This window comes from Heterocephalus glaber, unplaced genomic scaffold (assembly GCF_053883595.1).
Source record: "Heterocephalus glaber isolate CG9 unplaced genomic scaffold, H.glaber_assembly_v1.0 deba00001457, whole genome shotgun sequence".
NCBI classification, from domain to species: domain Eukaryota; kingdom Metazoa; phylum Chordata; class Mammalia; order Rodentia; family Bathyergidae; genus Heterocephalus; species Heterocephalus glaber.
This window is the reverse complement of record NW_028258305.1, coordinates 4,930,731-4,958,262: the sequence shown is the minus strand read 5'-3', so window position 1 is coordinate 4,958,262 and position 27,532 is coordinate 4,930,731. Positions and strand designations below refer to the sequence as shown.

Genomic DNA, 27,532 nt, shown 5'->3' with positions numbered 1-27,532 from the left:
TGGTTATGATTTCATGGCCCTTGAACTCCTATGCACAGGAGCTGGCTGTGCCCGGTAAGGTGGTCTACAGGAAAACACCATGTGCATGAGGCTTGCTCTCTGCAGCCCCTTCTGGTAGACTGAGCAGAAGCTTCAGACAGCCCTCCCAACCTCCCAGTCCCTGAATTCTGCAGGTGCTGGGAAGGGATTCAGTAGAAATGACTGTTCTCAGAAGCACATTTCTTACAATTCTCACTTAGGATCTGTACTGCTCATCACTAACTGCCAATATTGGGGCATTAATGTTAGCTGGCATCTATTTCATAAGCATGACCTTAAAAGGACTGGTAATTTATCCATCTGTACTTTCTATAACTCCCAGAAATTATGTAATCAGTCATTCCATAGTTACTCAATAATTACTTACTAAGTTCTAGCAAGACTTGGGAGATGCATTTGGAAAAGTACATTGGTCCTAGATTACAGAGCCTTAAATACCTAGTTATGAGTTTCAATTTATAAGATAAGACAATAGGGAGCCTTTGATGGTGTTTGAGAACTGGGATAGCATAATGAAAAGTGTTTTAATTTTAATTGAACAAACACTTGTTGAGGAAAAGAACAAGTTTCAATTTTAGGAAATAAGGAAAGAACTATAGTAAGCCCAGAGAGAAGAAAGAAAAGCTTTGCCTTCAAGGGATTTATAGTTGCTAGATTTTGTTGTTTTTATTTTTAATATAGGGGATAGTATTTTCAGGCATTAACCAATGTGGTTTTCTCTGCATTTCCCATACTCCAATCCATTTCTTCAGGGTAAAGATATTAGACAGCATAGATTTAAAAAGAAAAAGTCAATTCTTGACTTTCAGTTTTCAAAATGGACTTTAAGAACTCACTGCAGAGACAATAGTTTAAAGAAGAGATAGGTCATCATAAGCTACAATGCAATGAAAATGATAGATTTGGAAACAGGGCTAGCTATATAATTTGTGAGGCCCAGGCAAAAAGTGCTGTTAAAGTCTAGAATATAAAGATTTTCTTTCACAGTCTGTCCCACAACTTTATTTATTTATTTTTTTGGTACCAGGGATCGAACTCAGGACCTTGCGCTTGTGAGGCAGGCAGCAGAACCACTGTCCCACGACTTTTCATGGTGTGAAAAGATTTTTATTTGTTCTTTAATGTTCTTTATTGTCATTTGAAGTAAAAAAAAATTGAAATTGTAAATTATTAGCCTGAATGTTATTGTTTATTTTTATATTGTTCCATTTCATATATGAGGAATCAGTGACATTATACAATTTATATTTCAGAGTTTGCGTGTGCATATGTGTTTCACTCCTACCAGAACAGAGGAAGCATTATATAACTAACTGAAATATTTTTATTTCACTCTTGCTTTGTGTGCATCTTTCTAAACCTCTGCCTTCAACTTACTGCTGAGGAAGGCAAGCCTGAGAGGAAAAAACCCTGGAGATTGCCCTGTATTTCCCTTTCCTTCTGTCTTCATGTTCAGCATATGTGATGTGCTGGTGCTGGGAAATAGCACGCAGGAAAGGACAAGATGGAATTCCTTGGTCATTCATGTTTTATAGGACACCATTATCTTTTTCTAAGTTCAGGTTGGAATGGAGAGCATGGCCTCTCCGGCTGTCAGCATCCCCACTTACTCCAAGACAAAGCACAAATACAACTCAGGGAACTCTCCGCAGCCATATTGTGTCACGGGGCAGCCAGGAGGAGTGGGTGTGCACCTGATCACATCCCTCGGCCTATGGCACACTGACTCAGGGGACTTCACCTAAAAACCACAGGTGACACAGGTAAAAATGAAATGAAGATTTTTCAGGATAGTACAGCAGAGCATTAAGCCAAATGTATGCCTTTCTGAGTGTGAGGCTCTGTTCATCTGCAGAGGGCCTTATCTGTGAAACTGACCTTGTTGGGAGATGAGTGAAAGGCCAGGCTGCCCTGCTACACACAAGACAATGATGCCCTGGACTCAGGGTAGGAGAGAAAATCAGAATATATGAATGTGTCTCTGAGAAAGGGGTTCTGAATCTTGCTCCCACACTCTACCTCAGCACCAGGTCATACCTCAAGAGCCCACGGAAGGTAGAAAAATAAAGTCAAGGCAGACCTATTTCTTATTTCCAAAGCCTCCTATAATTGGAGTAGACTTGGGAAAACACTATAATCTAGAGACAATCACAGTTAAAATGTTGGTCCCTAAGTATGTATATGCATAAATTTATTAATGTATGTATATGTATAAATTTAACAATATATGGAAAAATGTCTCATACCATTTCATATGCTTTTAGAAAATAATTTTAATTCAACTTTGATTTTTAACTCAATTGGAACTTTATTCAATTTCAATATTTGGTGAATATTTGGTGATGATCAAATAAAGAGTTCTGGGGGGAAAGAATCTGTCAACAGAGATCCTAGTTAGAAGATAAAAGCAAGAATCCAAGAAGGATCTGGGCTGGAGTTTGCAAAGGGAAGAGTAAGAAAATCATGCTGATATGAGCAGCAGTTATACAGCTCTTCCAGCTTCCAGGGCTTCTTTCTCCAACCAAACCTAGGTTGTTGAAGGGGACAAGTAGTTGCCAAGTATCTCACAGGGTCCTCTCCCGGTTACAGCAATATCCCAAGGACAAAATTACACTCTGATGTCTCATTTCCTGTATTCCAACTGGCTACCATGCTACATGAGAGCTTTTCAGAAAGTTCTCCGTTTTACTCTATTGTATATATAATATACATTTTATTCTAATATTACAAACATATAATATTTTCATTATATTAGATCTAAAAACATATATTATTGATACCAAAAGCCATGATCATTGCTTAAGCAAAGCTAAGCTTAAGTAGAAAGCAAAGTTAGCTTGAATTAGCTAACAAAAGCTCTCCAGAAATAATAGCACAGCTGTGCCTACAGAGAGTAAAAATCATGGAAGTGGTTCACTTTGGTGGCATACAAAGGTAGAGAAGTACACAGGGACTTGGTGGTTCTTAAGAAAGTGGGAGACAGGCAATGAGCACCCTCACACTGCGACTCCACACGCAATTTGTGACCCAAGAGATTACTGCTGTAAGCCCCTTCCCATTCCGAACTCTACGCTGAGCTCTTTTCCCATTCCAAACTCTATGCTGGCCAAGTGCTCTATGCACGTTCATTCATATACAGGTGAACCCAAGATATTTCCATTTGTCAAAAATATCTCTGCTCGTCCTCTTCATCTTCATCATCATCTTTCTCATGAGACATCAGTGCTGCAACATCAATTCTGTACCCATTCCAGTTGCTGTACCATTCAGTAGCAACACAAAACATATATAAGAAACACATAGAGGGGAGGGCCAGGGATTTAGCTCAGCTGTTCCGCCACCTCCCTCACAAGCACAAGCACAAGGTTCTGGGTTCAATCCCCAGTACCAGAAAAAAAAATTCTTTACAGAAACACATACAGGGGAATTGAAAAGAAAACATTTGACTTATTTCTGACATAACCCTGGCAGTGCCCAACCGTACTCCATTTCAATGTCTGTGTTTTTGGTTTTGTTTTTTTTTCTTCACTTCTGTAATAAAGGCAGAGGCACTCTGTACACATTACCTCACTGGAACAGTTTGAAATCTCACTTGATCTATAGTATAAGAAGCCTTATAGGAAATAAGAATTCTGATAAACAGGACTTTAAATTACAATCTGATGCAAGGTAAAATGGATGAGTTATAAATTGTCTCTCCCCTGCCCTGTGCCCCATGTGTATGTGTGCTTGTGTCTGTGTTGTATGCATCTGTGCGTGGTATACTGCTGGGGATTGAAACCAGAGCCTTGCACATGCTAGGCAAGCACTCTACCACTAACAAATTCCCAGTCCTTTTTACATTTTGTTTTGTTTTGTTTTTGTTGTACTAGGGATCAAACTCAGGTCCTTGTGCTTGTGAGGTAGGTGGTGGAACCACTGAGCTAAATCCCCAGCCCCTTTTTTACATTTTTAAAATTTTGAGACAGGGTCCTGCTAAGTGGCCCATGCTGGCCTTGAACTTTGGATCCTCCTTCCTCAGCCTCCTGAGTACCAGGAATAACAGATGTATACCACAGCACCCAGCTAAATCTCTTCAAATAATTATTTTATAATGGATCCTGAATAGACTTTTCACTTTACTATTATTCCCATTTATAACATGCCACAAACCTAGAGAAAAAATATGAACAGTGCTTACTTTTAAAATGCTGATAGCACAGTTCTAACAACCTTCAGATAAAGCATTTCTATGAATCATCATAGATTTGGTTGCACTAGGCTGAGAGTGCTGAGGATGAGAGCTTAGATTATTTTTTACTTCCCAATAAACTTCTCCAAAATAACAATAATCACCAACACAGAATTTTCACAGTCAAACAAAAGAAGAAATCAAAGATTTCCCACCAAAACTTAACTCACCTATAAATGAAAAGAAAGACCGACCATATGTGTGTAAATTGAGCAAGAAATTTTGAAGTATTCTTAGTTTAAAATGTTTTAAATAGATGATACATGCTTATGAGACAAACTTCAAAGATCCAAAAGGAGAAATTATAGAAAATAAATTTTTTTCTTACCTCTGAGCTACATTCTCAGTCTTTCTTATTTATTTATTTATGAGACAGGATCTTATTATGTTGCCCATGCTGGCCCCAAACTCCTAGGTCCGAGGCATCCTCCTCCCTCAACCTCCCAAGCAGCTGAGACTACAGGTGTGTACCACTACCCCTGGTTGTTTCTGTATTTTCTGTTTTTCACTTAACAATATATCCTGGAGTTACTTCCCTATCAATATAAAAAACTTCTCCTTTGATCTTTAAGGCTACATAACAGTTTGTTATATAGATGTACCACAATTGTAGGCTATTTATATCGTTTCTGATCTTTTGCTAGAACAAGCATTGCAACAACCAGTGACTTCACATGTGCATATTGTATCTTTACCATAAACTTTTAAAGAATGGAATTGCTGGCTCTCAGGGTATGTAAACTATAGTGGCTATTGCCAAACTGTGATGAACAGGATCCTATCATCAAATGAATATCTTAAATGCATTGTAACAATTGCTATTTGTAATCTTCCGTAACTACTTACAAGGTATCAGGGCATAGAACTCTCCACAGCAAACCCCTGCTATTACACACATCCCCACTTCATAGAGTAGGTGTTAGCCAGAGGCACAACCCATTTTGCCATCATAGATCTACTCACACAGGAATCAACTGTGGTTAGACTTTTAAAAACAAACCTAAACTTATGGATGTATATCCGATCCTTTTTCTTGAACCTAATGGGTAGTAGACTCTAGTTTCTGGCATTTAGAAAGTGAAACTGAATAGAAACCAAGATAAAAAATGATCATCAGGCTTCCTCTTCAGGTTGACTGCAGCACAGACAACCAAATTATGAGAAATACATTAGGTTTTTAAAAAATTCCTTCTTTTAATTACTGCAAATGTTAATGTGACCAGGTAAGAATTATTTTTAGTGTACATCTGAAGTTATAAAGTCGGTACCTAAAAGCGGTCCGGCGTGGTCCCTCTCCAGAATAAATTCCACGTTTAGAACTGCTAGATTTTAGCACATTCAGAACACCAGCTAGAAATATCCTGTCCCTAAATTCAGTGGGCTTACGTCTTATCCAGCCTGCGCAAATTCTTGGAGACTATTTCATGAACTTACAAGAGATTAATTTATTTGACACGTTTAGGAGGCATGTAAAAAAAAAGTCGTGTAGGTTTTAAAGATTTCGAAAACTGGAGGATTCCCTGTGCCAGAAAAAGATCGTTAGACCTGCACTTAACACTTGGAATTATAAAGGAATGCACAAAATAGAATGCTTCTTATCATCACATACTAGGATCTTCCATTCTAGGTAGGATTTTTTGCTCACGATGCAGGGAAGGAGCGTGAGGGCGAGCTAGGTCTGCAGCCGAGGAGTGCCTATAAATAGAAGGTGAAGTGTACTAATACCGCGAGGGTGCGTCATAGCGTCCCTCCCCCAGCTGGACGCCCTGGCGGCCCTCGGGAGCCACAGCGCGGCCCTGGGACGCCTGCCTGGGCTTCCTGCTCTGGGCCGCAGCCAGCTCCCTCCCGAGGCACGAGATCGACAGGCCAGGGCAGAGGCCTAGTCCCCCTCAGAGCCCGAGCTTCTGGGGCCTTAGACCCACCCGAGGCGCCGAGAGGCAGGGGCGAAGGACTGGGGCCCTCTGGCTCGGGTGGCAGCCGATCGCCACCGCCGCTGGCATCCTCTGCTTGCTCCCCCACCCTCCTGCCTGCCGGTGCTGGGAGAACAATAAGGCCAGCGCACCGAGGCAGCGGCAGCCGGGCCACCCGGGCCGCAGACAATGGGCAGGCAAGCGAGCGAGGGGGTGGCCCGGGCAGCGGCCTTGTCCGGGTCCACATGGAAGATAATTTAGTCCCTTGAAACCTACACTCTCAAGCTCCTATTCAAAGCCGGGAGAATTCCCTGGAGTCAAGATAGAACATCAGTAAGCAGTTGATTAGAACACAGATTTGGGTCCTTTTCTAGTTCGCATCTGAATATCTAAAGTCACTATAGGAATTTCCAAACACCCTCTTTCTGTAAACAGATTGTTCTGGGTTTCCCCAACCCTGACCCTTGTCTTACTCTGCCTGTTCTTCCAGCCTGACCCTGTCTAGGTGTCTTTCTCTACTACACATACCATTTTATTTCCCCTGCACTTTTTCTTTTATCATCATCATCATCATCATTATTACTGGACCTGCAATTCTCTTTTCTGATTGGCACCTTCTTTGCCATATTCTAGATATTCGTTTTCAAAATCTCATAATTTGTCCCCTCCAATTCCTTCTTTTATTTTTCAGCTACAGGTGACCTCATCTGCATGATTTGTTTTTCCTTCCTTCTGCCATGAGTTCTGTCTCCCTCAGGACTGAAAGGTTCCTGGAAAAACCAAGAAGATTGCATGGCATTTTATCTCAGCAAAATATGCTGTGGTTCCACTTTCCAGGAGGCAGGACTTGCAAGGGATTTTACACTTATATTTAGGTCAAGCTATCTTAGCTGGAGAAGTCACAAATCTCAGTACTGTCTTAAAGTGAAAAGGCATGCTGGCAAAGTTGGGGAGCTGTTTTCAAACTAGATCTCTAAATAGGGATTTTACAACCTTCACTTATCTTAAAGCAAAATTTTGATCAGGCAGTGTTTCAATTCAGGACACTGGCATCTTTCATTCATCCATGAAGTGTGTCTCTTTGGTCATCTTTTTCCATCTGTTCCCACATGGAGTGACTGGCCACTTTGTTCTCAGTGTGGTCTAGGGCACAAGTATAGCCTTTTATAACCACAGAGAGCAGACACAGCTCCTAAACTGGGAAACCTGAAGAAAAGCAGGCAAAAGAATGGTTAAAATTTGAACAAAAAGCATACTTCTGTGGCTAAAATGTTTAGAGGTGAGAATGATGTGAGTGCCTGGGTGAGCTGGGAGTGAGAGTTGTGCAATCAGTGTGCATTTCCAGGAGGCAGCTTTGCCAGGGCTGAACCTCTGGTTGGGCGGGGCCTGGACAGAGCAAGAATCACATTTCCCTGCAGATGATATCAGATAAAAGTGAGCTGGTGCAGCCAGGGCAGGAAAACAAATAGCAGCAGCAACATGCAGAAGTAAGGAAGAGTCACCTGCTGGAGGAGAGGGGAGAGCAGGGTAACTGACAGGTTCATCAAATGAAGACAGGAGCCTGGCCCCAACCTACCACCACTTCCACCTCTCTTTGTGAGTTACCAAACCTGCTCCCTTTCAGGCAAGGCCTGGTCTGAAGGGGCATCAAGACCAAGCTATAGGTCATGAGCAATCCTATTCCCATAAGCCACACTCAGGCCCTTCAAAAAATTGTGAAGATTTGAGGGCCGGGGATTTAGCTCAATGGCTCTGCACCTGCCTCACAAGCACAAGGTCCTGAGTTTGATCCGTAGTACCAAAAAAGAAAAATTGTAAAGATTTGGGGGCTCAGCCAATAGGTTTAAAACACTAAGAAGATGATTATCATCATTTATTGCCATTTATTTTACACTAGGCCCTCTGTTATGAGCTTTAACATAGTATCTCACTTAATCTTCTTTAAAGATATTGAGGTAGACATTGTTACTCTTATTCTATACAGTACAAGAGAAACCAAGGAGCTGGGCACAATGGTGCAGGCCTATAATTCCAGCAATCAAAAGCCTGAGACCTGAGGATTGCCACAAGTTTGAGGCCAACCTGGGTTTACATAATGAGATCAAGTCCAGGCTGGACTACATAGTGAGACCTTGTCTCAAAAAAAAGATCGAGGGAGAGAAAAGGAAGGAAGGAACCAACCAACCAACCAAGATACAAAACAATGACAAAAAGCTTATTTACCCAAGGTCACAGGGTGAGTGGGCAGCAGACAGTATGAAACCCTTATCTAGCTCCAAAGCCTGTACCACAGATCCCTTTGTACAGGAGATAAAGCGTGTCACCAACCACAAGGGCCCAGGAACTCACCCTGAGGTGAGAGAGAGTTGACATACTCATTCTTTGTATCATTTAGGGGCCCTGTGTTTATGGGGTCTGTACTGTGGGGTTCTACATGAGTCTGCACTGGAGGCACTATGACAATCACCTTTGGCCTTGTGGAACTTGATTCAGGTTTCATTCTTCAACCTGAAAGAGCAAGGCTTCCTTGAGGGCACCCTAAACTGTGCCATCCATGCAGACCTGAATAGTTGGCTCCTTACAGCAGTGGGAGGGCACATTCATTAACAGGGGAACTGCAGCAACAGCAACTGTCAGCAGTGGTGAGGCAGGGCCAGAGCAAGACACTGTGGCTCAGACAGTGGTGGCAAGAGACCAGGATGGGAAACTGTAGGGTCACAATAGGAGCAGCCTTGATCCAAGCCAGGTTGACAGCAGCATCAGAGATGAGTTGGCACTTAGGTCTGCAGGCATCCAAGCAGTCCCAAAGCCTGCCTTCAGTTTAACAGCAAGTGTGGGAGCCCGATGCTGTGATTTGAGTCCAGCCTCCAACCCTTCGAAACCTCACGACTTCTATAAAATGAATTAGATAGAGTACATTCAGACAAGTTAATTAAACTCTTTGTGCCCAGGTTTCTTGTCTGAAAAGTGAGAATGATAATACTGTTACTGTTTCTCTCCCTCACAGGGCTGTTTTGAGGGTTAAATGAGTGAACGCACAGAAAGCACTTGAAACAGTAAGCCCTCTTTCAGTAAAAGATGTTACTATGACAATCATCTTTACACAGGGTAAGTCCCCTGGGACCAGTGGGAGGAGGACAATGGGGATTTCCACTTCATCCATATACCCCCCTAATAAGAAAAGAAGCAAAACTAGACAAAAGGAAGACTAGTGGAGCTAGAACTTCAGAAAAAGGCTGGGTAGAATCACAGCATAAGAGCACTGATCCTCCCCACCTCATCCTTGCCTTTCCTGTGGAGAAACACCCTGAAATGAGGATTCCCTGCTGAATGAACATCAGTGTGAGGGAGTGAGCCAGGCAGGCACATGCCAAAAAGAAGAGCTGAGTTTAAATATAAGTTGGACCCTTGAGTAAGTCACTTTATTTCTTTGAGCATAAATTTCCACATAGTAAAATGAGTTTAAGTGCTTTTTGAAGCAAGGTGTCCATCATCTCTCCTTTCTTTCAAGTACTGTTGCTAACACTCCAACTATTGAAACTGCCATTATTTTTTACATGAGTTCACCTTTCTAGCCATGGTTGCTTGGTCTATGAATGGGCACCTGACCAAGCTGGGCCAATCAGAGTCCTTCCTTGGGATGTTTTAATTTTTAGACTGGTGCTAGAAAAAGCCAGCCAGCCCTCCTGTGGTAGTATTTATTTATTTATTTATTTATTTATTTATTTATTTATTTGGTACCAGGGGTCGAACTCGGGACCTTGCGCTTGCAAGGCAGGCAGCAGCACCACTGGGCTAACTTCCCGACACTCTGTGGTAGTATTTAGAATGGGGTTCAGGACCATTTGGCAGCCATGTTTCACCAGATAAAATGTAAGCTACCCAAGTCTGTAGGAGCTAAAACTTGGAAACAGCCCAAGAGCCCATCAACTGGAGACTAAATAAAGATTTGGGTTTTTTTTTATAAAATGGAGTACTACCCAGCCATAAAGAATGAGAAACTAGAGACATTTATAGCTAAGTAGATGCACATTGAGGCAATGCTCTTAAGTGAAATAAATAGGACACAAATGTGTAAATACTGAATAGTTTCTCTGGTGTAAAAAACTAAAAGTGTAAATAAGAATCAAAGTGTATAATTGATATTGTGAAATAGGAAGAAAATGTCTAAAGGAGCAGGGGAAATGGGAGGGGAAGGAGAAAGAAAAGAAGGCAAAAGAAAAAATATGAGAAAAGGAAAAACATGGAAACAAAGTCTTTGTAAATAGGGAGGCGTGGAGTGGATGAAGGGAGGGCAGGGGAATGGGGAAAAAATATGAACCAAGATACTCATGTAAAGGTACAAGATCCCAGTGCTGAATGTAACTGTACTGTATACCTAAAATGTACCAATAAACTAAATGGGAAAAAAAAATGTAAGCTGCTCACATGGAGTGGAAAGCAAAGACAAGAAACAGGTTATTTGGGTGGTGTTTAGATCAGGTGTTTCTGAAACCCACCCTTGCTTTGACTGCAGTTAACTGAGACACTCTGATGACCTTCCAATCCATTTTTTTTCAGCCTAAACTGATTTGTATTTTTTTTTGTCACTTACAACCCTAAAGCCTTGTTTGTTACAAACTATTTTTAAGATCCCTGTAACTCTAAATGTCTATGTTTTTATTTTTTAAAAAACCCAATAATAGTGGTGTTCAAATAGGACTATGTCTCTGAACTGTGGATAGCTGTGTGAAATTATCAATTTTTTAAATTCTCATTTAACTCATTAAAAGAGAATAGGTTCAAAACTCTTTATACCTTTTTATTATATGTAAATGAAAGATAAATGGGTCAAAAGCTGGTGTTTGGGTGAACTATGAGAAAATCAGCTGTTAAATTATAAAAATTGATTTCAAAACTGTTGACATGGTGACCTGGTTTTGAAATTGAATCCATTTTTTTCCTGCGCCCAGTATAACATGAGAAATTAGTAACTCCAGCTTGATGAAAACCAACAAATTTAAAAGGCTGAGTCACAGTATGGGTATTTTGGCCTAAATTCCCTATTTTGACTTTCTACATTACCTAATTAACTATGAGTGAGTAAAATCTTTTCTTTCTTTAGGTTTAAGTGGATAGTGGAAATAACTATGCAAGACTCCCATTTCTGGTTTCTACTCTAATCTCCCTACTCGTCTGTCTATTATTTAAAATAACTTATATTTCAGTTTGCAATGAATACATTTTTTATTTAGCTTTCTTGAGCATTAATAGGTTTCAATATATAAAATTTTGCATTTTTGTCACCTTAAAAAAACAGGAATAGCTGGTAACAATAAATCTTTCTAATGGCCTCTATGCAATATTAAATTTGAAATTTATGAATGTGTCTATACTTTTATCTGTAACTGTGTTTCATTTTTATCATTCTTCAATAATTATCCTTGATCATTAATGGTATTAGGAATGGTGCTTTCATAGATAATATTAATTAAAAACTATAGAAAATTATGAGATCTTCTGTTTTTCTTATTATTACCATTTTAATCTCCTCCCCAGAAGGGCAAACACACACACACACACACACACACACACACACATACTTATACATACAAAACGCACAAACCTTTAAACTAGAGTTTATATATAGTAGTAAATTTATCTATTTATTTTGCGGTACTGGGGATTGAACACAGGGCCTTCACATTTAGCTATATCTCCAGTCCTTTGTTTTCATTTTAATACTTTGAGACAGGGTCTCATTAAATCATTAAGTTGTCCAGGCTGGGCTTGAGTTTTTGATCCTCCTTCCTCAGCCTCCCAGAGTGCTGGGATTACAGGTATGTGCCACACCAGGGGAAAGTAGTTACTTTGAGTTTCACAGATTCTTGGAGCCCACCTTTCATAGTGGACAAGCTCCCAGTGTAAAATTGTAGCTAAGTAAATGTGCTGAGAGGGCAAGGAGGCTAGAGCTTAAATAATCCCCACTGAGATATTAATATATTTTTTTAAAACAAAATATTGGTGATGTGGGATATCAGTGCTGCCCGGGTCCTCACCTGGAGCCGTGGAGAAACCCAGCTACCCACATCTTCCCTAGCTAAAAAGGGGAGCCCACGGTTCTGGAACTACTTTCGTTTTCTTTCTACATAACCCTTGTCTAATCCTTCCTGTCAGGCAACTCACGAAACAGTGCCCGACAACTCAGTAATGCGGTGTGCAGTCTAACCTCTCTAGGGATACAATCACCCTGTTCTACACTTTTCTTTTCTCTTTCTTTCTTTCTTTCTTTTTCTTTCTTTCTTCCTTCCTTCCCTCCCTCCCTTCTTCCTTCCTTCCTTTCCTTCCTTCCTTCCTTCCTTCCTTCTTTCTTTATTTCTTTCTTTCTTCCTTTCTTTCCTGGTGCTGGAGATTGAACCCAGGGCCTGTATAGTGACATGCACATGCTCTACTACTAAGCTACACTCCTAGCACCCCAAACACCCCCATTCTCCACATTGCTCCTAGCCCTTGTCCACTTTGAACTCCTGCTTGGGGAACTCCTCTCTCTACCTTCATGTTCATGTTTTGGCCACAGAATGTCTGCCCTCAGTGGAATCTTTCTTTGGGTCTTCATAAGCCCTGGTTGGAGGTAGAAAGCCATCAGGACGGGTTTCCTAAGAATCCCCACCAGAGGGTGGGGTCTGCACAGGGAGCTCTTCTGGACCTTCAGCTGATTTTGGCTTTGCATATCCCCTCTGATTAGCATGTGTGGCCACAAGTGCTCATCAGTAGTGCCTGTTCTTGCTACAGGTCTTGCTTTGGCCTGGAACAGTTTAGCTCACTCTCAATTCCTTTTCTCTTGCACTGCTAGAAATGCCCAACTCTCCCTTACAGATAGAAACACAGCCATGCATCACTTCACAACAAGGGCACTTCTGAACCACACAACTAGGTGATGCTGTCCTTATGCAAACATCATAGAGTGCACTTATGCAACCCAGGATGGTGTGGGTCAATCTTTCCACATGGTCTCTTGATGCAGTGCACACAGACATATGACGCTGCTGCCAGTGTAACAAGATATGCTGTTTTTCAGTACAACTTTTTTTTTGTATAAGTAGGAGAACACTCTAAAATAGCAATAAAAACTGCAGCAAGTACATCAGCCAGTAATAATTGTATTTACTATATTTCTATAATACTGGCAGCACAGTAGGTTTATTTGCACCAGCATTACGAAAAACATATGAGTAATGTGTTTTGACATTATAATGACAGTGTCATTAGGTAATAGGAACTATTCAGCTCCATGATACTCTTAGAGGATCACCATCATATATGTGACCTTATGCTCACCATTAGATGGTGCATGACTATATTATTCAATAGAAGAAGCCAAAATGTCAACAGTGCCTTTTATATTTGGTTCAAGATGAGCATGGGAAGACTGACAGACAATAGACTAGTCCAGTGATGTTTAAGTGATAGACTGCAAACCCCAAGCAGGTGGGCCAACATGGTTAGAATGATGTGTAAAATGTATTTTTTGCTGCAAGGTAACATACTGTCACAACAGTGTTAGCCAGGGGTATTGCAACTTGGTATAGAGCGATGTACAACTTGCTGTAGTATGTTAAATACTACAGAAATCACACCTAATAGAAGAATGTGGATAAATGTATAGTCAGGGGAATAAGCTGGTGATGCTACATTGGGAATTATAGGGAACTTTGATAAGTTACCATGATACATTTCTTTGTAATCACCTCTTACTTCTATCATCTTACTTTGAATCTCTTCAAGTGCACAACCAGATTTTCAGGAATTTGAAAATGTGTCATGAGTACAAGAAAGAATCTGAAACATTAGAACCGTGACTAAACCAATGGCATGGACTAAAACCACGTGTCCAAGAGAAACAGTGTTAGGACTGATGAAGAAGAGCAGAAGAAAATGGAGAGACTTTGGCGAGCATCTGGAAAAAGTCCTGCAGATTCCTATTCTGTAGTAACAAGAGATATGGTGAGGAAGTTCCATGTCCACTCGACTTCTTAATCTAAGGTGTAAGTGAGCTGTCCAAGAAGTTCCTCCATTCATTCATTCACTTTAAACTCAATCAGTAAATGTTGTCGGGCATTTATAAATGCCATGTGTTACATCTTGAGAGATGGAGACACATGATAGGAGAGACAGTTATCCTCTCTGGGGGATGGACATGAACCAAGAAAATGAGAAAATGCAGAAAAGTTACAATATATTACAAAGAAATACATTACAACAAGGAACTGAAATAGAGAATGAATAGTGTGCCTGGAAAGTGTTATGGACTGAATGTTCGTGCCCCCCCCCCTTCACATAGTGAAGCCTTAATGCCCATTGTGATGGTGTTTGCAGATGGACCTTTGGGAGGGCAGAACACAAAGGATGGAATTAGTGCCCTCATACACAGAGACCAGGGAGCTTGTACCCCTCTCTCCAAGCAGGCATGAAGCAGGCATTAGCATGTGTCTACCAGCCAGGGACAGAGGTCTCACCTCAAACCCATCGTGCTGGCACCTTGTTCTCAGACTTTCAGGCTCCAGTGCTGTTAACAATCTGTTGTTTGACATGGCTCCTTTTAGGATCTGAGTTTTATTCGTGGTCTCGGGTATCCATGAAAAGATTGTGAAAATCAGACATTGCTCCTTGTGCAGCTGCAGCGCCTGCTGCCAGGGTTCCTGTAAGTCCACTGATGACAATGCTTGTTTCCTTGTGTCCTGGAGGAAATTCAGCTCTGGGAGGGGATTACCGTGGTGAGAGCGGAGTGAGCATGAAAGGAAAGCATTGCCCAGTGGAGGTGAACCAGTCAATCCACCTGGTGAAGAGAACTTCCTGAGAAACTTGACAAGTAGCTATCCATTGTACCATTATGAAACCTATGATTTAAAAATGTTTAGATGCCTTCTCCTTTTGAAGGAAAAAGGGTGCTTTTTATTGTATAAAGCAGCGTCTTCTGTATTTTGACATACCATTGTTTGAACTTCTGTCTTTAGCTGGTAGGTTCTCAGTAATAATAATAATAAAAAAAAAACAACTGTTGTTTGAGCACAGAGTCTCCAGCACTTAGTTGTGGCGGCATGTGTCACTAATACAGGGGGACCGACTTACTTCATAACAGTGATCTGGGAAGGCTTCTCTGAGAAGACCTCATTTTTATTTCTGTTGTCAGCTCTCAGTAGCCAAAGAAGTAGCCTCTGGAGTGACCTGTGGACTTCAGCAAGAGAAGGCCTGCATCAGGTGAGCCCTTTAACAGTAGTTTTCAGGTAAATGAGAGGTGGTATGGGGCTACTGGGTCAGTAGAGAATAACTTAATGAAGAGAACTCCAAGTCTGTCTGAGATGAAAGAAGGAAAGTCCATTACTCAAGAGGACCAGGAGTGAATGTGTCAAAGAGATAAAAGAAGATTTCAAAGACTGACACCAAGTTAAAATGTGTTACGGGTATACAGAGGGACAAAAATTCAGTAGAGATTTACTGAGAATCTATACATGCCAGACATTGGAGAGCAAATAGTGAAAATGAAGTCTGAGCTTGCCACCCAGACCACTGGCAGGAAGGACCTAAGTGCCACTGGAAGCAGCTAGGTGCCAGGGGACACGTGGGCAGCCCAGTGCTTGCTCACTACAAACCTGGCACTAACTCGCTGGCTAATATGGGACACAGACAGTGAGTAAGAGATTCACCTTTAAAAGGTCTGCCTTGTTTTCCCTTTCCTAACCTCACCCCATAGCCCAGGTTCTGTGACAGATTGAGCCCTCTTAGAAGACAAAAAATTCCACTCAATGCTCAATCTTTGGGCCTTTAGTTTTTACTTTTCTTTAATACCAACAAGTTTCTTGCCCCCATACAGTTTAGCTTACAGTTAAGTGGGGGGTGGCCAACAATTATCAAATCATCACACAGAGACATGGACAGGTTTGTCCTGACCTACTGTGAAAAATGGCTATCTCAGGTGCTGGTGATTTTCATTGGCTCCTTGTGCTTTTATGCAATTTTGAAAATTGTGGCAATGATGTATTATTTATATAATCATGAAAAATAAGTTATAGTTAGTATTTTTTTAAAAGGAAAATTCAACCCAGGCATGGACTTGTAGTCCCAGTTACTCAAGAGGCTGAAGGGGGAAGACTGCTTGACCCCAGGTATTTGAGAGCAGTCTGGACCACATAGTGAGACTCTGTCTCAAAAAAAAAAAACTTGAGGAGACTCGAACAAATGTATGAAAAAGAGGCTTATGGTGCCTGGGGAAGGAATTATAGGAAAGAGACCTATTCAGGTAAGTCTGGGAAGGCTTCCTGGAAGTGATGCCCTTCCTCAAATGAGTTGAAACAAGGAAGGGGTTAAATGACAAAACTATATACAGCATAATAGATATGAGCAAAGATACGCACAGTTATCAGCTTCAAGCAGAGATACTTAATCTGGGTAAAGTTCAGGCTCAATAAACATGAATGGGAAATGTTACATAGTTATTTTTATTTTCCTAAACCTATAATTGGAATATTCCTTAAGCTATATTTGAAATTTCATTACATTTCAATGTGAAGTATTGTGACTTCATCACTAAAAGAAATCCCAAATATTTTCAAATTGTATTATAACTGCACCTTTTCAAAATTATAGTGCTTGTTACCATTAGATCATGTGGGAGCTTTTTGTTTTTGTTTTTGTTTTTGTGTTTTTTGGCGCTGGGGATTGAACCCAGGACCTCAGACATGCTGGACAAGAGCTCTACCACTGAGTCTTTATTAGATAATGTTAATCAATGTTTTAGTAAAGAAATAAATTAGTCACTATATGAATTTTATTTTATGCATAGTATTTTAAAATATTCCCAATTGCTTCTCAGCCTTTTGGCTAAGGTCAAGTGTAAAAATATTCCAAAAAGGGACCCCAAAACAAGGGTCTACAAGGGTTCACCAGATTGCCAAAGTGATCACGGCATAAAAATGATGAAGCATCTCTGCTTCATAGAGCACGAATGGCCCCAGGTCTGATTGTACATTGTATGGAAAATAGTAATTAGTGGAAAAATTTATGAAGCAAAGGAAAGCATAGAAAGGAAAAAGGTAACTTCTTCCTATCACAAAGCCATAGTCAGACTAAGGACATCAGCCACCAAGACTGACAAAAGTCACTAAGAGCATCCAGGTGATTCCTCTTGCTCATTCTGTTTGCCAAGCAGTCTGCTGGATTTCAGATGGTTTCCTATGAAGGTTTGCTCAAGGGAAGAGAAGTCCGGTGATCAGCAAATACGAGACTGTAATTGGCTTGTGAGAGGCAGACATTTCTTATTTTTAACATACTTTTAAAAAAATTTATATACTAAGGAAGGAGAAAGAGAGAATAGGGCAGAGGGTGGGGAGGAATAGGGAGGAAAAACTTATCAAGATACAAGTTCCCCAAGATGAATGTAGTTATTATGTATTGCAAACATAGACCAACAAAAATGAAAATATTTAAAAATTCAATTACCTATTAGATTATAGGTTGTAGATATTTATAGGGTAGAAAATGACATTTTTTAACACAATGGGGAATGATTAAATCAAGCTATTTAGACTGGAAGTGTAGCTCAGTGGTAGAGTAGATGGTTAACATACATGAAGCTCCTGGTTCAGTCCCCAGTAGTGGGGAAGGAATCAAGCTGATTAATATATTCATAACCCCATTTAATGTGTTTTGTGATTATGAGATGTACTCAATTATTAGTGGTATTCACACTGTGCAATTAATTGAAAAGAAAGATTTCTTATTTTAAATGCAAGTAGAAGAACAGCAAATGCTGCTGAGGATGTGTAGCAACTGGAATTCTCACTTATTGCTGTTGCAAATCCAAAATAGCCCAGCCATTCTGGAAGATAGTTTGGTCTAACTACACTGCTGAACATACTCTGATCATCCAGGAATCATGTTACTTGGCATTTACTCATAGGAGTTGAAAGCTTATGTTCATGCAAAAATGTGCACATGAACATTTATATCAGCTTTATTTATAACTGCCAAGACTCAGAAATCACAACATGTCCTTCTGTAGGTGAGTGGATAATCTGTGGTGCATCCAGACAATTCAGGAGCATTCAGTGCCAAAAAGAAATGAGCTATCAAACGATGAAGAGAAATGGCACAATATTAAGTGCATATTGCTAAGTGAAAGACGCCAAGCTCAACAGTCTGTATACCATGAATACAACTATTTGTCATTTTGAAAAAGGCACAACTATGGAGACCAAGAGTGAGGGAGAAGGGAGAGATGAACATGTGGAACACTAAGAGTTTTAGGGCAGTGAAACCACTTGATATGATACTATAATAATGGATACTTATTATTATACATTGTCTCAAACTCATAGAAGGTATAACACCAAGAGTAAATCCTAATGTAAACTGTGGACTTTACATGGTAATGATGTGTCAGTGTAATAAATGCACCACTGTGCTGCTGCAGTCTGGTGGCACACATCTGTGATCCCAGCAACTCTGGAGGCTGAAGTAGTGGAGTCTCAAATTCAAGGGCAGCCTGGACAACTTAGCAGGACTCTGTCAAAATAAAATTTATAAAAGGACCGGAAATGTAGTGTTAGAGTGCTTGCCAAACATGCATGAGGGCCTGGGTTCAGGAGAGCAAAAAAAACTGCTGTGATGCAAGATGTCAGTGGTACACTTTGCATGGTAATGATGTGTCAGTGTTGGCCACTTGAAACAAATTTGCCACTGTGGTACCCAGTGTCAGTAATGGGGAGACTGCATCTGCAGGGGCGGAGAGATGGGACATCTCTGTATCTGCTACTCAACTTTGCCAAGAACCTAAAACTGTTCTAAAAAATAAAGTCTAATTTTTAAAAAATTCAAATTAAAAAGTTAATATAAGTCACTATGAGTTGGGCTAATGTGAAGGTAGCACTGAGTGAGGAAGCTCCCTAGTGAGCAGGGGTTCAGGCTGGACTGGGATGAATGGACCTATGTTATTCTTCTTGCTGTGAATGCCTTTTTATTTTCCTTTCTGTCAAGAAATTGTTTCTCTTCCATTAAAGCCTCGGCATAATGTAACCACCTCTCTCTGTCCTTGACCTTGCTTTTCCTTCTGTACTCCCAGGCCTTACAGCATGGCACACGGCTCTGGGTGCTTCAGGTCATTGCTCTGTCTCTCCTACTGGACAAGGCATTGCCTCAAGGGCAGCGATCATCTCGTTACCATATTTTGATCTCCTCGGCATCTGCCATAGCAAAGCTGTCTAGAGAAGTGATGATATCCAACCTGTGTGTGTGTGTATGTGTGGTGTATGCCTTTAACATCGCTGGAGATTGAACCCAGAGCCTCATACAAGCATTCTACCACTGAGGTAGGTCTTCAGCCATTAAAAAAATTTTTTTTAAATCGTAAGACACTGTCTCAGTTACCCAGGCTGCTCTCAAGATTCCAATCCTCCTGCCTCAGCCTCCTAAGTAGCTAGCATTATAGGTGTGCACTGCCATGTCTGGCTTAGTCTGTTTTAAGGCAATTCCACTCTTCCACTAGCAGTACTGAGGAGGAAAGCTTTGCAGGTGAGAGATGCGGGTAAGGAGACTCTTCCCAGATGCTCAGTAATGGTACCTCAGAAAAATGATGAGTTTCTATTGAAAGCAGCAGCCAAAAAGATGGCAAGGAAGGGATGAAGGTAGAATAGCTCGGTCTTCGTAATGGGATAAGTGATGGGGAGGACAAGGACTGCAATTCTGGATTGCTTCCCGTGATGGGCAGTTCTGTGTGTCAGCTTGGCTGGGCTAAGGGATGTCCAGATAGCTGGTAGCACACTGCTTCTGGGTGTGTCTGAAGGGTGTCCCCAGAAGGGTGAGCACTTGAATCTGTGTAGTGAATATACCCTCACCAGTGTGGCTGGGTGTGACCCAATTCTTTGAGGGTCTGAATAGAACAAAAAGGTGGTGGAAGGGTGGATTTTCTCCTGCTTGAGCTGGGGCACACATCTTCTTCTGCTCTTAGAAATCAGTGCACCTGGTTCTTGGGCCTTTGACGTTCAACTGGTCTACACTACCAACTCTCCTGAGGCTCCAACTTGCAAATGGCAGATGTGTACTTCTCAGCCAAGCCTGCATACTAGTTCTCTACCTCCTTACCTACCTCCCTACTGATCTCTATCACTTGGCTCTGTTTCTCTGGAGAACTGAGACCTTATAGAGCTTTCTAACCAGTCTATCTGCACCAGTCTTCACTGTCCTATGAAACCGCACACAGTCTGTTCTCAACGCAGTAGCTGGAATGAGCCATTTAAAAAATTAGAATTATCTTCCTCTTCCACTCAAAACCTTTCAATGAGTCCTCCTTTCTGGTAAAGCCACAGTACTTGCAGTGGCCTTTAAGGCCCTACTTGCTCTGACCCTGGCCCTTGTGCCTCCCTCTCTGAGCTCTCCTGGCTTTCCTCTCCTCGGCTCCCTGCTCCTGTGCACACAGTACTCTGCCACACTCCTGTCCCAATTCTTTGCCCTTGTCATTCCCACAGCTTGGAATCTCTCCCCTAGACCATGTCCCCACTCCTTCAGGCTTTACTCAATTGTCCTCTCTTCACAAGGTGACACCTCTTCACCACTACCCCGACCCTGCTGCTCTGTTTGTACCATGTGAGAAATACTGTCTGGGTGGATGACAGGCTGGTGTCCTGCAAAGAAATACCTCATAATGCAGCTCAGCAAGGACACTGCTGCTAGGTGGCTCTGCAGGCAGCACAAGAGAGCAAAGGCATTTCTCGGGCCCAGATCATGTTGGACCTCCCGCTGTGTGAAATGAAGCAGATAAAGCCAGGTGCTGGGTCAGGCACCAGAAGTGCAAAGTCCCCATGAAAAACTTGTACATGGTATGTGCTCATTAAATGAAGGCTGTTAGATGATGAAGTGGGATCACCCTCAACCCCTCATCCAGTGCAGCCACGGTGCTGCTGATAATGAATATGGCACCAATTTTAAAGCCCAAGGCCACCTGACAACCTCACCTGATGCAGATTCTGAGGTCACAGTTGTTTTGTTAACCCTGTAAGGTTGTGCCAAGAGCAACTCCAGCATTTTATGCACCTCATTTCCTTTCTTGTCCAGAGGCACCAATGACTTAGACATTAAACATCAGAAGAATGCATATGTGTCATACTTTAAAACCGATTAGGACTATGTCCAAAACTAACGTCAGAATTCCCCAGTTCCCAGATAATAGCCACTACTACAAGCCATTCTAACAGTGCAGTTAAAGAAGGGGTGCTGCCATCTTTCCTGGCACAGTAAATTCTCCTCCTTTGTATATGCAGAAAAATAGTCTGAAGCAAGTGAATCATTGATCAACCCCAGAAAACTTACAGACTGACATGGTCTGGCTTTTCCTATGAAGGAGTTAACTTTTCTTTTATCCTTATTTCAAAATTTCCTCTCCAATTATTACTTCCTCTCAGCTCCTCCCTATTATTCACCTTCCTGTTTGCCTACATTTTTTTTTTCCTGCTTTCTCATCTTCACTTAGCATATGCAGTCTGGGGTGAATCACATACTTTCTTCTCCGACCAACTGCACAGTCCTTCAAGGTGGGATCTTTCAAGAAGCTCCTCTTCTATGCTGTGAAGCTCTCTGGACTCTCAGAGGCAGTCGTGGCCACCCTGGCCCTGAAGCACCTAACCTCCCTTCACTGCCAAATCCATTCACTTTAGAAGCAGCTTTGATTCCTTAGATTTAATGGCCAAAGGCTTACAGAGGTGCTTAGACTGGGGAAAAGGCAGGCTTAGTAGAACCCCATTCCCTATAGCCTGACAGAATTAACATTGCAAAAAATCACTGTCTAAAGACTACGGAGGAGCTGAAATACTAGGGAAACAAAGGCTGTGTAAGTTGCTGTCTCCTGGAGAACAGCAGTGGAGCCAGGATGGCTCAGAGGTCCTGGCAGGTGTTGGTAACCTTCCCAGGGAGCTCAGGAGAGCTGCTGCCTTCAAACCCTAGCCACACATCCTCCAAGTTTTCTAGGCAGATCCTCCTGCTCCTTCTAGGATCCCCACCAAGTACGCAGCTCACTCATCTGCTGCATCTCCTTGGCCAACACAGCACACCAGAGAAAGCTGGACCTGGGCCTCTTTCTTCTCGATTGCCAGCCAGCCACCAAAACACCTGCTTTTCATTCTCTGCAGGGAAGTGTGAATTCTTCCCTGCGGGTTATTACCTGTGGCTGTGCTATAAACCCCTCTCCTCTTTTCCTTTTTCTGACAGCTTCTAGCCTACCTGTGCAAGGTGTGCAAGTGAGCCCAAGGGGTGATCTTCCTGGTCCAGGATCGCCTTTGGGGTCCCACCCAGTCAGGGAGCAGGCGCCTATGGTGGACGATTCACCTCTGGTTCTGTTTCCCTTTGTCTGCATTTGGTTGGCAAAAACACTTCTGAAAAACAGACTGCCGCTTATGCCTTTTAGTTTCATTCCCTTTAACGAGGATTTATAAAATGACTCTTACTATGCAGAACACATGTTCTAAGTATATGGTTACTTGATAGATTGAAAAAGTGTTGAGGGATGTAGGACACATGTTTTAAAATATCCCTAAAATGCCCAATTACCCTGTGGACCAATCAGGTATATAATATACATTTTAATATACTGTTTAATTGCTGTTTACCTAGGAGACAAAAACCTTCCTGGTCTCTTGGGATAAACTACAGATTTTTAGAAACTGACTAAACACATATTTACTTGATTCATTCTGGTCTCTTGGGTAACAAATCCTTTGCCAAAGAAGTGGCTTTACATGCAAAACAAGACAAATGCATGGAGGTGGTGGCGACCCACTAAAGACAAAGGCTTTATCTTTCATGATTCAAGGACAAAAATCCCAGAGCCAACCATAATCCTAAAGCCCTAAAAATAATCCACAGTGGCCATCCCACATCACTAAAACTCTCCCCCTTCCAACACAGGAATTTTTTGTCAGCATAACCCTTTCTGGAGAAAACTGCTTAAACCACATCATACTGGGGTACATTAAGGAGATGAGGCTCCATTTCTCCTCTTCCAGAATCCAACAAGCCAGGGAGAACTCATTGTTCCCCTCCTGGAAAAACCTGTTTCTCCTCCCACATTCCCCATCTCAAGAAGTGACACCAGCATCCACCAACGTCCAGTACTCCCGTCAGAGACCAAAGCATCGACCTTTAATCCTTCTTCCCTCACTCACATACCTTTATCCCATCAAGCGTTATTTGGGTCTGTTATTCACTTCTCAGTTTGCTCATGTGCAAAATGAGGACTGTAACAGTATGATTCCATAGGTTGTCACTGTGAGTTTTAAATGGCAGGCTGTATTTGGTGGCACTCCCAGCACTTGGGAGGCTGAGGCAGGAGGATTACTACAAACTCAAGGCCAGACTGAGCTACCCAGTGAGTTCAAGGCCAGCCTGGACTATATAGCAAGACCCTGTCTCTAAAAAAACAAAAAGAAAGAAAGAAAGAAAGAAAGAAAGAAAGAAAGAAAGAAACTTATAAAAAATGGCAAGTGCCTAGGACCCAGCCTAGGACATAGTATGTGTCTGTATTCCTTTCCCTTCCCCCTCCCTATTATACAGCTCTACAAACCTGGCCACTTCTGTCAGTCACTACTGCAATGCCTTAATTCAAGCTGCTGCAGAATTCCTCTCACCTGTTTCCTGCCATTCTTTCTTTGTGACCCCACACAGGCCCCATTTCAATCCACTACTTCTTTGCAAAGAGGCCAGACCTGCCTCCCACATTAAAATCCGAGTATATCACTCCTATACTTAAAAGTCTTCCATGGTCCTCTATTGCTCTGAGGATCAAGCCCAACTTTTAGAAATGGTTTTCAAAACCCTTTATGATCTGCCCCTGATTCCCACTCCAGTTTTGTCTGTGTTCTAGAATGCTGTGAACAGAAGTCTGACTTCAGCATGAGTGGATCAAAATTGCACACATGAAGCACCAGGCAGCCTAGTCCTCTTTTTCCAGCAACAAGGGGACCTTCTCAACATGGTGGTTTCAAGACAGCCAGGAGAACCATGCTGCCTCCAGAAATCGCTGCTCTACCCAAAGCCTGAGATTCCCAGGTTCATTTCTTGGTCTCTTAAAACAGTAGTATCCATGGAAGGGGCTTCTTTCCTCCCTAGCTTTGGTGGCCAACTGGTTTCCACGACAGATTATAGGAAAGTTTGATTCATGGCCTATGTCAGAGCTGACATGTCAGAGCCTAACTGACCCCAGCATCTTGTGTAAAGTGAAAAGCTACAACTTCCCAGGAGAAATTGCTCTTGTGATGGATGGGAAGTGGACCTGTTTCCTCCTGGGGGAGAGAGCCTCAGGGAACAGGGGTAAGGCTGCCCTGGAGGCCTCTGGCCCCACCTAGAGACTGGGATGTAGTAGGTCTGGTGTGATCTGAGAATCCTCTTCTCTCCCAAGGGCCTGGTAATGCTGAAGCTGCTGGGCCTGGGAGTCCACCTAGAGAACTGATGTTCTTGGGAACTGTAATAGGGAGCTATAGCCCTAGGCAGGGTGAGTTAGAACTTCCTGAAGACCAAGACTGCAGACTTGGACTCTGAAGACCAAGAATGAATGTGCTGTGCAATGCAGAAATGTTTACTCACCACAGTTCTTTGGGAGAGCTTAGGGTTTAGGAGAATTACTTTGATAAGCCCATAGGGTACAGGGTAACGCCAATATATTTATCAAAAATGGAGACTAAATGGCTTACCTACAACAAAGAAGGAGCCTCATTTTTGCCTGAGACAGAGGGGAAAGGAAAATATGTAAGAAGAACTAATCAGATAACAAAACGCCATCGGCTTCAACATGAGACCTGGCCCATGGTACCTACACTTCCAGAAAAGATGACTAAGCTCCTGGAGTGCTTATGGTTAAAGGACGCTTATGGACATGGGAGAAATTCTGAGCTTTGCATCTGGTTTCTCCAAGTGTGACTGAAACAGAGGCAAGAGGCCCTGGAACTGGAAGTGGAGAGAATCATGAAAACATCAGTCCTATGACTCTTGGTAATCATGCCCCAGACTTGGATGACCTGGAGTGGAAAGACAGCATCAGCCAAGTGCACACAGGCCTCTGAGGGACAGGAAGACCCCCCCAAGGACAAACAGGTTACTGCTGGCCTGAGGGAGCAGCAGAAGTCCAGATAGGGCCCAAAGCCAGATGAGGCAGTCCTTCCTGGCTCTAGGAGTCCCCAGAGGGGTGAACAGGTGGAGTAGGGAGGATGGTGCAGCCAGGCAGTCCCAGTAGCCACGTGCCTGGACTGCTTGCCTTACTGCCTGCTGCTCATGGCATCACCATAAGTCAGGGCAGCCCCAAAAGACATGAGGGATAGCAGAGGCTGAAGCAGTGGGCACAGGTACAGAGGGAACAGGTGGGAGTTCACAGGCCCATGAAGAACCACTGGAAGCTCTGCCTGGGGTTCCTCCTGGGATCTGGTGACTCTGTGGCCAGCATTATGGAGATCCCTTTGCTTTCTTTGCATCTCCTGTCCTCAGGCTGGTGGAGCCTGAGGAAGCTCCTGTTGTAACTAGGTCAGGGAGAAAAGATGGCAACTGGACAGACCAGGGAGGCTGGCTCCGGTGAGGATGTAGCTCCCCAGCAGGGCTCCCCAGAAACAGCAGCACCAAGGCGACAAGGTTGCTAAGGCCTTTGCCCTAGCATGCAGAGTGATTCACTTGGTCCTGCCCTGGGCAAAGCCTTGAGACTCCCAGGTTAGGAGTCAAGTTCTCCAAGAACTTCTCCCTACCACACTAGCACCCACCTGCATCTGTGTGTGACATTGGTCAGCAGGGTCATTCACCCTCATATCAGAATCATGTGCCCCCGTATGATGACTGAAGACTGTGGGCTCAGGGTCACATAGTCACTGCACATGCAGGAGAGAAGGCTGTGCTGGTAGGAAGGGCATCCCAGCCAGTTTATCTGAGCAGGGGCAACAGATGCTGGGCCAAACCCACTGGGGCACAAATCTAGAGGCAGAGAGAAGAATAGGGAAGGAGCCAGGAACAGGGCAGGTGCAGCCTCGGGAATGGAATTGAGGGTTCCTTCCCAGCACAAGCCAGCTGGTGCAGAAGGCCAAGGGCTCCCCGTGACAGCCAGTGGTCTAGCAGGCAAAAACCATGCTAGTTTTCAGGGAAGTCTGAGACACAGTGATGCAAAAGCTTTGTGCAAGAGCTGAGAAGCCTCAGTGGAAGAGCCAAGGACTTATAAGGACATCTATAGCAGAAGCATCATAAATAAAAAAGAATCTAGGCAAAATTGAGGTGCAGGTATCAATTATCCGGGTCCAAATCTCAGCTCTGCCACTCACTAATTATGTGACATTAGGCAAGTCACTTAAGCCTTCTGACTGTTTTGTTACCTTTAAGAGAAAATAATAGCTTGGACCTAATGAGGTGTTTGGCAGAGTGACACAAATAAAAGTATAAAGCAAGTGCTCAGCACCTTGCCTGGAATGTTGTGAGCACTGTTTGTTATTATTGTTGACAAGCAACAGTGTTTATGATGTATTATTAAATTAAAAAAAGAATCCCACACATACGGTATTTATGCAAGCGTGTTTATGGAAAAAGAAATCCCTAAATTTCTTTATATATATTGATCTATTTATATAGATCAATAGATGAATAGATACATAGATAGATCATTGTACAGGTATATGTTTATAAAGAAAGAAAGAAAAATCAGGAAAGATCAACTCAAGAGTAGTTAATTCTGGGGAGTAGAATATGGGAAAGTGAGTGAAGGGGATTTCTTCATTTCATCAACAAGCATCAGAAGTGGTATTTGGGGAATGAGGGAGGAGAGAAGTGTTGGGGGGGGTCTTTTCCATCCTGAGGCTTGGCCAAGGCTTCAGTATTTCCATATTGGTCCAGGAGGTTTATGTGTATCCTGGGTGACACTCCCTAAGATTTCTCACTGTGGTAGATACTGTTCACAGTACACAAATTGCCTGGCTGTTGCTTCCTTGGCTTAGTAGACCTTTCCCTGTGTCAGGGCTCCCTTCCTGACTCTGCCCCGGCCAAAGCATGTTCCAGGCCCCATACCCATCTGAACCCAGAAGGGAAAGTCTGCCCCACTGCAGACTGCCTTTGGTCCACAGCACGGGATGAGGCTGATGGAGTTCCATGGAGCTCCTTATCTTGACTGCTGGGTGTGGCAGAGGACACTTCCCTTCCGCTTAGTAACTGAGTGCCCCAAAATTTCAGGTTCTAACTCCTGGAAGGTGTAAATTTTTCCTTATTTGGAAAAAAAGATTTTTGCTTGTTTGTTTCTGAGACAATGTCTCTCACTCTGTATTTTAAATCAGCCTTGATCTCACTATGTAGCCCAGGCTGTCCTCAAATTTGA

The 27,532-nt window shown here is 42.6% G+C and overlaps 1 long non-coding RNA gene across 1 annotated transcript in view; it reads left to right on the top strand.

The window, feature by feature from the left end:
* Positions 1–26,637, top strand: part of LOC110350280 (uncharacterized) — a 33,943-nt gene extending 7,306 nt beyond the window's left edge. Inside the window, exons 3-6 of the long non-coding RNA XR_015453072.1 lie at positions 1,067–9,288; positions 15,350–15,417; positions 19,277–19,523; positions 24,065–26,637. This is a non-coding gene — a long non-coding RNA (uncharacterized LOC110350280). The remainder of the gene's footprint in view (positions 1–1,066; positions 9,289–15,349; positions 15,418–19,276; positions 19,524–24,064) is intronic.
* Positions 26,638–27,532: the final 895 nt, after the last annotated feature.